Source organism: Physeter macrocephalus, chromosome 19 (assembly GCF_002837175.3).
Source record: "Physeter macrocephalus isolate SW-GA chromosome 19, ASM283717v5, whole genome shotgun sequence".
Lineage (NCBI taxonomy): Eukaryota > Metazoa > Chordata > Mammalia > Artiodactyla > Physeteridae > Physeter > Physeter macrocephalus.
In genome coordinates this window covers 64,706,040-64,714,537 of record NC_041232.1, presented here as the reverse complement: position 1 = coordinate 64,714,537, position 8,498 = coordinate 64,706,040, and positions in this window count along the sequence as shown.

Below are 8,498 nucleotides of genomic sequence, written 5' to 3'. Positions count from 1 at the left end.
ATTAAGAACATAAGAGGGGGGAGGAAAGTTTTTCCTCTCCAACAGTCACGTGTCTTGATGTGGAGAGTGACAGCCAGCGACTTGGACTCTGGACCCAGGTGTCAAATTTTTGGTTGGCAGTGAGACTTCTTTCTGGGACCTCCACCTTCCCGTGGGAACACCTCACTCACCTCCTCTGGACTACTGCAAATGATTTTAATTTAGAAGGGCATAGTTTTTCACTGCCCATTACCTCAGCCCCCAAAGTAAACACATTTAGCCTTCATCTCAGGTGGTTTACAGAGGGAGATTTATATATAATAATAATAATGTCAATAATAATAATAAACTGTTTGCTTCATAATCTTTACACACAAAAATCCATACTCACAATCATTATTTTTCAAAGCACCCCTGAACTGGAAGTACAGCTATTAAAATCAAGGCCTCCAAAAAATGAGGGTTTGTCACCATATCCCAGTCTCATCACTTGTTTGGTTCTCATTAAACCTCCATAGAGCTGCGAGCCATGTAAAAACAGACAGTTAAAATGAAGCATCGCACTTTCCAGGGAGGGTTGAGGTCTGGCCCCAGCACAGTGGAGTAGTGGTGTCCTTGAAGAAAGTGAGAGGCTGGTTTCCAGTTCTTTCCTCTCTTGCCATCACTCTTGCCTTTGGTTCCAGGAAGACCACATTTGCAGTGTATGTAAATCAGGGGCCTGGGAGGTGCAACTGCCTTGGGGTTACTCCAGGTCTAGTTACCTAGTAAATCAATTCTCTCAAATGGACACTCCTTCAGGGTGCCTGGATTTTCAAGCATTCCTATGGGAGTCCTCCTTGGTCCTTTCTGTTGTAACCTGTCACTAAGTCAGATGGTGGAAGCTCTGGCCTCTGGGGCGCGTCACCACATCTGGGCACCAGCTGGGATTTGCAGGTGGGGCTGTGAGCCCTGTTTGACGGAAGATAGGACTGAGCTGCCACTTAGAGCAGAGAATGCTGGGCTTGATTCTGATCTGTCAGCCCAGCCTACCCAGGAATCCTCCCCCTGGAAGGGTCAATTCCTGAGATTCCAGGCTATGAATATTGATGGCCCATCTGTCATCCTATTGGTTTGTGCAAAAGAAATGTCTCCCCCAGGCTGGACTGCAGCAGGTGGGAGAATAAGTGATGGGGAGACACTGAGGTGATTGATTTTGGCCAGTGGCCCCCGCACAGGGGTGTGACAAGAGAAGGGAAAACAAAAATTACACGAAGCAACTGAGAAGTTTTCCCCTCGCAGGCTGCCAGAGGTGTTAGCAGCGAGAGTACCCTGCTCGGAGCTGCTCTGGGCGTGGAGGCCTGGCTCCTGCTTCGCCGTTCCGGGCAGAGTCGGGCTGGGGCGGGCCACGCAATGATCACCTCACAGCCAGGCCCGGTGTTCCTAAACTTGAATGGTGACTTCACAGAGTCCAATCCCGTAGCCTGGCAGGATTTCCCCCTCCCTCTTTGAAGTCAATAGACTTTGTTTCTAGAAGAGAAGATCCGAGGAAGTGACCTGCTTCTTACTTGCACAGCAGGGACCCTGGCTTGAGCCCCAGAGCACAGACAGGACTGGCCGCTCAGAGGCAGGTGGGGAGGCCCTGCTGGGAGTCTACCTCAGGGGACTGAGCCTTCCTGCTCCCTCTGTCTAAGTGAAGGGAGCCTTGAAGCAGTAGGAAGAGGCAGGAAAAGGTAGAATGGCTCTATGTATAGAATTTCTGAGAAGTTCTGGCAGCTACAGGAAGGGGCTCTGAGTAGGGCTTCACCGTAGCTTCTCTGCAGCTACTGCCACTTGGACGTTCATCCCAGGGCCCTCGCAGAAAACACGGCCACTCAGAGCCTGCGCTGAAGAGGGGAGACATGGTAGGTGTCAGGAAGTGGCCAGGATGGCGTCTTTGGTGCACACGTGGAGAAGAAGTTGGCTAAGGCTGGGAGTCCTGCACGATCTAGGGAAGAGACGAGAAACACTGTCCCATCGCTCTTGCCAACAGGCCAGCTTAGCTCCCCGGCTACTCGGCTTGGGAAACATGGCGGTAGAGTTTCTAGAAGGAGAAATGGTCAACTTGGGCCTTACTACCACGGAAAGTTGCACTACGGGGCTCCAGATTAGCAGCCAGGCTAACCCTGGAGGCAGCATCTGAAATACTGAAGGTTCCCAGTGTGGAAGAAAAGAAGGTTAAGCTCTGGGGCCTCACATTTCCAAGGGTTTCTGATCTGAATGCTCCTCCTCTATCATCCCCACCTTTTCATAGTCTCTCCTGGGATGGATTTCAGAGCCTTTGTCCAGAAAAAACTTTTCCCAGAGGCCCTTCCCCACATCTCCCTGTGGAAATTCCCCCTTCATTCTCAGCCCAGCTCAACCTCCTTCATCAAGTGGCCAATGATTCTTCCTCCTGGTTTCCATCTCTCTTACTTTGAAGAGAGGTTCTCGTAGGGGAGGCCAAACTTCACCTCTAAGCATCTTTAGGTTTTCAGGTGGGACCCTAACAAAAAGATTAACAAGAGAAAAACAGTTTATTAACATACAGTGCATATCACATGGGAGAAACCCAGAATGAAGAGTAACTCAAAATGGTGGCTCAGAACTCTGGTTTATATAGCATCTTCAACAAAGGACAATGCATCTGTAGAGAAATGACAGACAAAGGAAAGCAGTTTCAGCCTTCCAAAGGTGGCAAGTGGCAGGAAGGTAAATTAATGGGAGGAAATGGAGTGGGGTTTGTTTGCAGATTCCTCTGGTGCCTCCTCTGGGCTGATAAGAGTCTGTCTCCAGTAAAAGGAAATGTATATCTTCTCTTTAGGCAGAAAAGAGGACAGATAGGGAGAGCTGAGCTTTCTTGCACTTGCTGCTATTTCTTTTTTTTAATTAATTAATTTATTTTTGGCTGCTTTGGGTTTTTGTTGCTGCACGCGGGCTTTTCTCTAGTTGCGGTGAGCGGGGGCTACTCTTCGTTGCGGTGCGTGGGCTTCTCATTGCAGTGGCTTCTCTTGCTGCGGAGCACAGGCTCTAGGTGTGCGGGCTTCAGTAGTTATGGTGCATGGGCTCAGTAGTTGTGGCTCGCAGGCTCTAGAGCGCAGGCTCAGTAGTTGTGGTGCAAGGGCTTAGTTACTCCGCCGCATGTGGATCTTCCTGGTCCAGGGATCGAACCCATGTCCGCTGCATTGGCAGCTGGACTTTTTTTTTTTTTTTTTTGTGGTACGCGGGCCTCTCACTGTTGTGGCCTCTCCCGTTGCGGAGCACAGGCTCCGGACGCACGGGCTCAGCGGCCACGGCTCACGGGCCCAGCCGCGCCGCGGCATGTGGGATCTTCCCGGACCGGGGCACGAACCCATGTCCCCCGCATCGGCAGGCGGACTCTCAACCACTGTGCCACCGGGGAAGCCCCGTGCTTGCTGATTCTTAATTGCCTTCAGCTCAAAATAATTTTTAGGCCAAAGTGGCTTATTTTGGCGTGGTAGATTCTGCTACCCTTCATTCCATTGCAGGTCACACCAGTTGCAGGACAAGTTGGGGTCTCACCCGAACTGGTCCGACCTCTGTCGCTTTCTCTTAGGCCTTGCTCTCAATGTAGCTGGTGAAGGATCTCATGCTAGTGCAATGTGTTGTTCCTTCCAGGCAACATGGTGCACGCAAGAATGGAAGGACTGGAATGTGAGTGGTGTTGGCTCGGGAAAGAAGGGAGTAGGAGGGTCGGTGAGGGGGTCTTCTCTGCAGAGCTTTGTTCAGTCCATTTGGGGAATGTCTGCCACCCACACGAGAGGTCTAATCTTGACCGCTTTTTTTATCTGACCAGGTCCCGTTAGGGTTTTAAGGGATGAAGTTTTGTTTATACAGTCCTCCACATATGCCGATCTTTGTAATAATGAGTTATCTTAACGAGTTCCCTCCATTTTGACCTAATTTTACAAGCTCCCTGATGGTGAGGAGGCATGCCCACCATTAAATCAGTGCCCATCCTTGGCACAGCTTCTTCTGCTTTCTCATTCAGACTGAAATTTCCTCTGTGCGCACCAGGCAGGCTCATCTCATTGTCAAGTCTAATAAATAAATCACAGCTCAGCGTGACGGGATCCAAATGTAAAATGCAGTCTCTGGCACCACTGGAGGTAAAATAAATTACCTGTAATCTGGTAAGCAGGTCATCTTGATCTTCCACTCTGTTCTGGTGACTTCAGTGATTGATTTTGCTAAACTCAGAAAAAGCAGAAGGACGTTCAGCTTCAGGGCTTCAAGTGAAATGAAAGTGGTTGGGTGGGCCAGGAGATGAGATAATAAAACCCTTTGCAAAGGGAGGTGAAGAGAAGAACTTTGATTCTTGGCTTCTCCAGGGCTTCTGTTTAAGTCCCTCGTGAGGCTCGATTCTGCTTCTGGCCTTCAGATTTCAAGAGACACTATTGTATCTGTTTAATAAACATTATTTTGTTTAGGGCAGTTTAAGTGGGTCTGCAAACAATCTTTAAGACAAGAGGCCAACACTTTTATGATCTGATTTGATTTGAAAGAGACCTGTTCCACGTACACAGCTTGGGGCCTGGAATTCTGGGGTCACTCTTTTAGTCTGAGAAGATGGAGACCTCACTGAAATGAAATATTACTGTAGAAGAATTAAGGCCATAGTCAGCCCAGAGCATTCTAGAACTGTACTGTCCAACAGAAGTATAATGCGGGGCACTTATATAATTTTAAACTTTTTTATTAGCCAGCCACATTGAAAGAAGTAAAAAGAGACAGGTGAAGTTAGTTTTAATATATCTTATTTAATATGATTTCAAAAATGTTATAATTTTAATATGTAATCAATATAAATAATTATGAATGAGATATTCTACAATATTTTGCAGGGGGTACTAAGTCTTTGAAATCTGGTGTGTATTTGACACTTACAGCACCTCTCAACTAGGACCAGCTACATTTCAAGGGCTCAGTAGCCACATGTGGCCGGTGGCTACTGAATTGGACGGTGGCTGGAAGTCATGAGGGAATGGGGCTTGCAGATGGGCACTTCTCTGGATAGATGTCTATCTTCTCCCAGGAAGTACAAAGGTGTGAGATAGGAGCAGATATGAAAGCCAGGGAGGAGGATTTGTAAATCGGGGACTGCGGCTATTTCTGAGAGGAGCCAGGTGTCCAGTAAACATCCCGGGAAATAGGCTGGCGAAACAGAATGGCTAGAGAACTATAGGTTAAAGACACAATAAATAATGCAAGAAGGTTTCCCTGGGTGGCAGGAGGGGGTGAGAGCAACATTTGGCTGTATCTACAAGAGAGCCCAAACACTCATTTTGGTTGGGAACTTTTGCACATATGTTCTAGGAAAAGCCAGGTTCTTTGCAATAAAAGGCATAACCCTGAGCAGAAATATGTCCCTGGGGTCAGCCAAGAGTCTACCAAGCTGCAGGACCCCGGACTGTAACAGTGACAGGAATGAAGCAGAATAAGATAGTGGAGGAATTAGGGACCTTCAAATAAGTATTCACTGGGATGCTTTCAGCTGCAAGTTAAAGAAAACTTGGCTTAATGGCTTAATCACAAGGATATTTATTGTTTTCTTAACAAACAGTCTGAAAGTAGGCAGTTCTAGGGCTGGTTCAGTAACTTAATGACATCATCATGAACTTGGGCTCTTTCTATCCCTCTTTTTTTACCCCCACAGTCTGTTTAACTTTTGTTCTTTGGCTTTGTTGCCTCATGATCTTAAGACGGCTGCTGCAGTTCCAGCACTGCATCCAAATTCAAAAGCAGGAAGCAGAGATAAAAGGTTTTCTTCTCATACGTATTGAGAAGATCCTCAGGAAATGTTCCTTTATACCTCATTGACGAGAACTGGGTCACATGGCTGTAGAATGCTTCCAGGAAGGTTGGAAAAGCAAAGTTTTTCAGCCTCTAGGGACATAGACAAGAGGAAAGGGTGTTGGAAATTACTTCTGGATAGCCAACCACAGTGAATGCTTCAAGCCCCAAGATAAGGCATCATGCTACAGAAGGAAGAGCATTAGATTATGAGCCAGAAGCCACCATCTTGCTACATGACCTTACTCTGGTCAACTAGCTCTCCCTGAACCTACAACCTTATCTCTAGGGTAAGATTCAGTAGATGGTCTCTTTCTGCTCGAACACTGCTGATTTTATTAAAACTCCTTGAGGGCATTGAATGAGCTGTCCAGTGGTAATGTAATTAATTTAATGAGATCCATTTGGTAAAAAACAGCTGTGGCTCTTTTCCTTCCTGTGGTCAGAGGACGTTTGTTGGCTGGGTAAACTCTCATGCTCACAGATTCTGATAGAAGTTTAATTATACCAACAGCTTGGTGTCCTTGATCTTTTGAAGTTTGCTCCCAATGAGAGTGTCAGAGAGTGCTGTCCAGTAGAAGTGAAAGGTGGGGCACATATGTAATTTAAAACTTTAGTTAAAAAACAAAAACAAAAACAAAAGAACCACTTTTGTATTAGCCAGTCATATTAAAAAAAATAATGGGACGCAGATGAAGTTAGTTTTAATATATTGATATTTTATTTAATACCATATCAAAATGTGATTTTAATATGTAATCAATATAATTATGAATGAGATAGTTTACATTCTTTTTTGAATGTAAATCTTTGAAATCTGGTGTGTATTTGACACTTACAGCACGTCTCAATTCGGACCAGCCACACTTCAAGGGTTCAGAAGCCACATGTGGCGAGTGGCTACCAAACTGGAAAGTGGCTGGAAATCATGAGGGGATGGGGCTGGCAGCTGGGAGCTGTTCTTGCCATTGACTGACCCCTGCCCTGCTCAGTTCAGCGCAGCCTTAGGCAGAATTTTAGAGGAGATGAAATTGGCCCCAGAGGTCCCTCCACATCTTTCCCTGCCACCTGGCACTCATTACTCTCCCACAGTTGGGTTCACACAATTCTGACCCAGTTGAGGGCTTTATCTAAATCCTTCCCAGAGCCCCTCACCTCATGGAGCTAGCACGCAGTCTCCTCCCTTTTTCTGCAAAGCACTGCTCACAGGAGGCTGCTGTGATGAGCGACCTGTGCCAAAGTGTGAAAGGATGCTGGGGGATACAGCTACTCCACATCCAGGTCGGGTGTGGAGGTTCAGCACAGGCTTGGGCAGGAAGGCTGCTGAGTCAAGGCTCTTCTCAGCCCCCAGAGTCCAGTCAAGGGAGTTGCACATAAAGGGGTGTTAGTCTAAGGTCATGGGGTAACCGATGGGAACCAGGGGCAGAAGGTGCAGTCAGGTCCCCACGAGACACTGAAACTGGGAGAAACCTGACCAGCACTAGGGCAGTTTCTTTGTCTCTCTGTCTGTCTCTCTTCTTGCTTTTTCCTCTCCCTTTTTGATGAAAGATACACAGTGAACTTGGTCACCTCACAGGTCTGAGGTTGGTTTGTCCTCAGTTCAAGCCACAGCAAACACTGACAAATGTCTCTGCATCTTAAATCTAAATTCCCAGGAGAAAGAACGTGATTGGCCCAACTGAGGTCAGGTGTGTGCCCTGGTCCAGTCACCTGGGTGGAGGTGGGACAGGTGAGGGAGGAAGGCCACCAAAACACAAACGTGGATGCAGAGGACTCCCCTGTGAATGCGGGAGTACACTTCTCAGAGAAGGGAGGTTGTGGGTTGGGCAAATACTTCAGATGGTGGGGTTTTGCTCTTGACTTTTGTTTTTAATGGAGATGTGGATTTTCCACATGTTTGATGTAATGTAGAAACCCCAGAGAACAAATAACACTGAAAGTGTTATTTATTAGGTACAAATTTGGATCCACCATTTACTATTGGTATTATCTTGTTTATCTTAATTACTAATCAAACACTTATAAAGCACTTTCTACACATCAAACACTGTATTGTACAAAGACTAAGTGCTTTACATTTTTTTTTTTTTTTTTTTTGTGGTACGCGGGCCTCTCACTGTTGTGGCCTCTCCCGTTGCGGAGCACAGGCTCCGGACGCACAGGCTCAGCGGCCATGGCTCACGGGCCCAGCCGCTCCGCGGCATGTGGGATCTTCCCGGACCGGGGCACGAACCCATGTCCCCTGCATGGGCAGGTGGATTCTCAACCACTGCGCCACCAGGGAAGCCCAGTGCTTTACATATTTTAACATCTTTAATCTTTGCAATGATTCTATGAGATAGCTATTATTATTATAATCCCCATTTTACAGATGAGGAAATGGAGGCATAGAAAGGTTATGTAACTTGCCCCAGGTCACACAGCGTGTGAGTGGTGGAGCTAGAATTCCAGCCTGGTCTGTCTGGATCTATTATTCCTGTTCTGAAACCCTATGTTATACTGACCTTGGATAAGTTATTTAACTTCTCTGTGGCTCAGTTTCCTCATTTCTAAAATGGGTTTAATGACATCTGTCTCCTCAATTGTGGTGAGGATTAAAATGGATAGTACATTTAAAGCCCTGCCCTCTTTACTAGTCAGGGCTCTCCAGAGAAACAGGACCAATAAGATGTGTGTGTGTGTGTGCGTGTGTGTGTGTGTGTGTGTGTGTG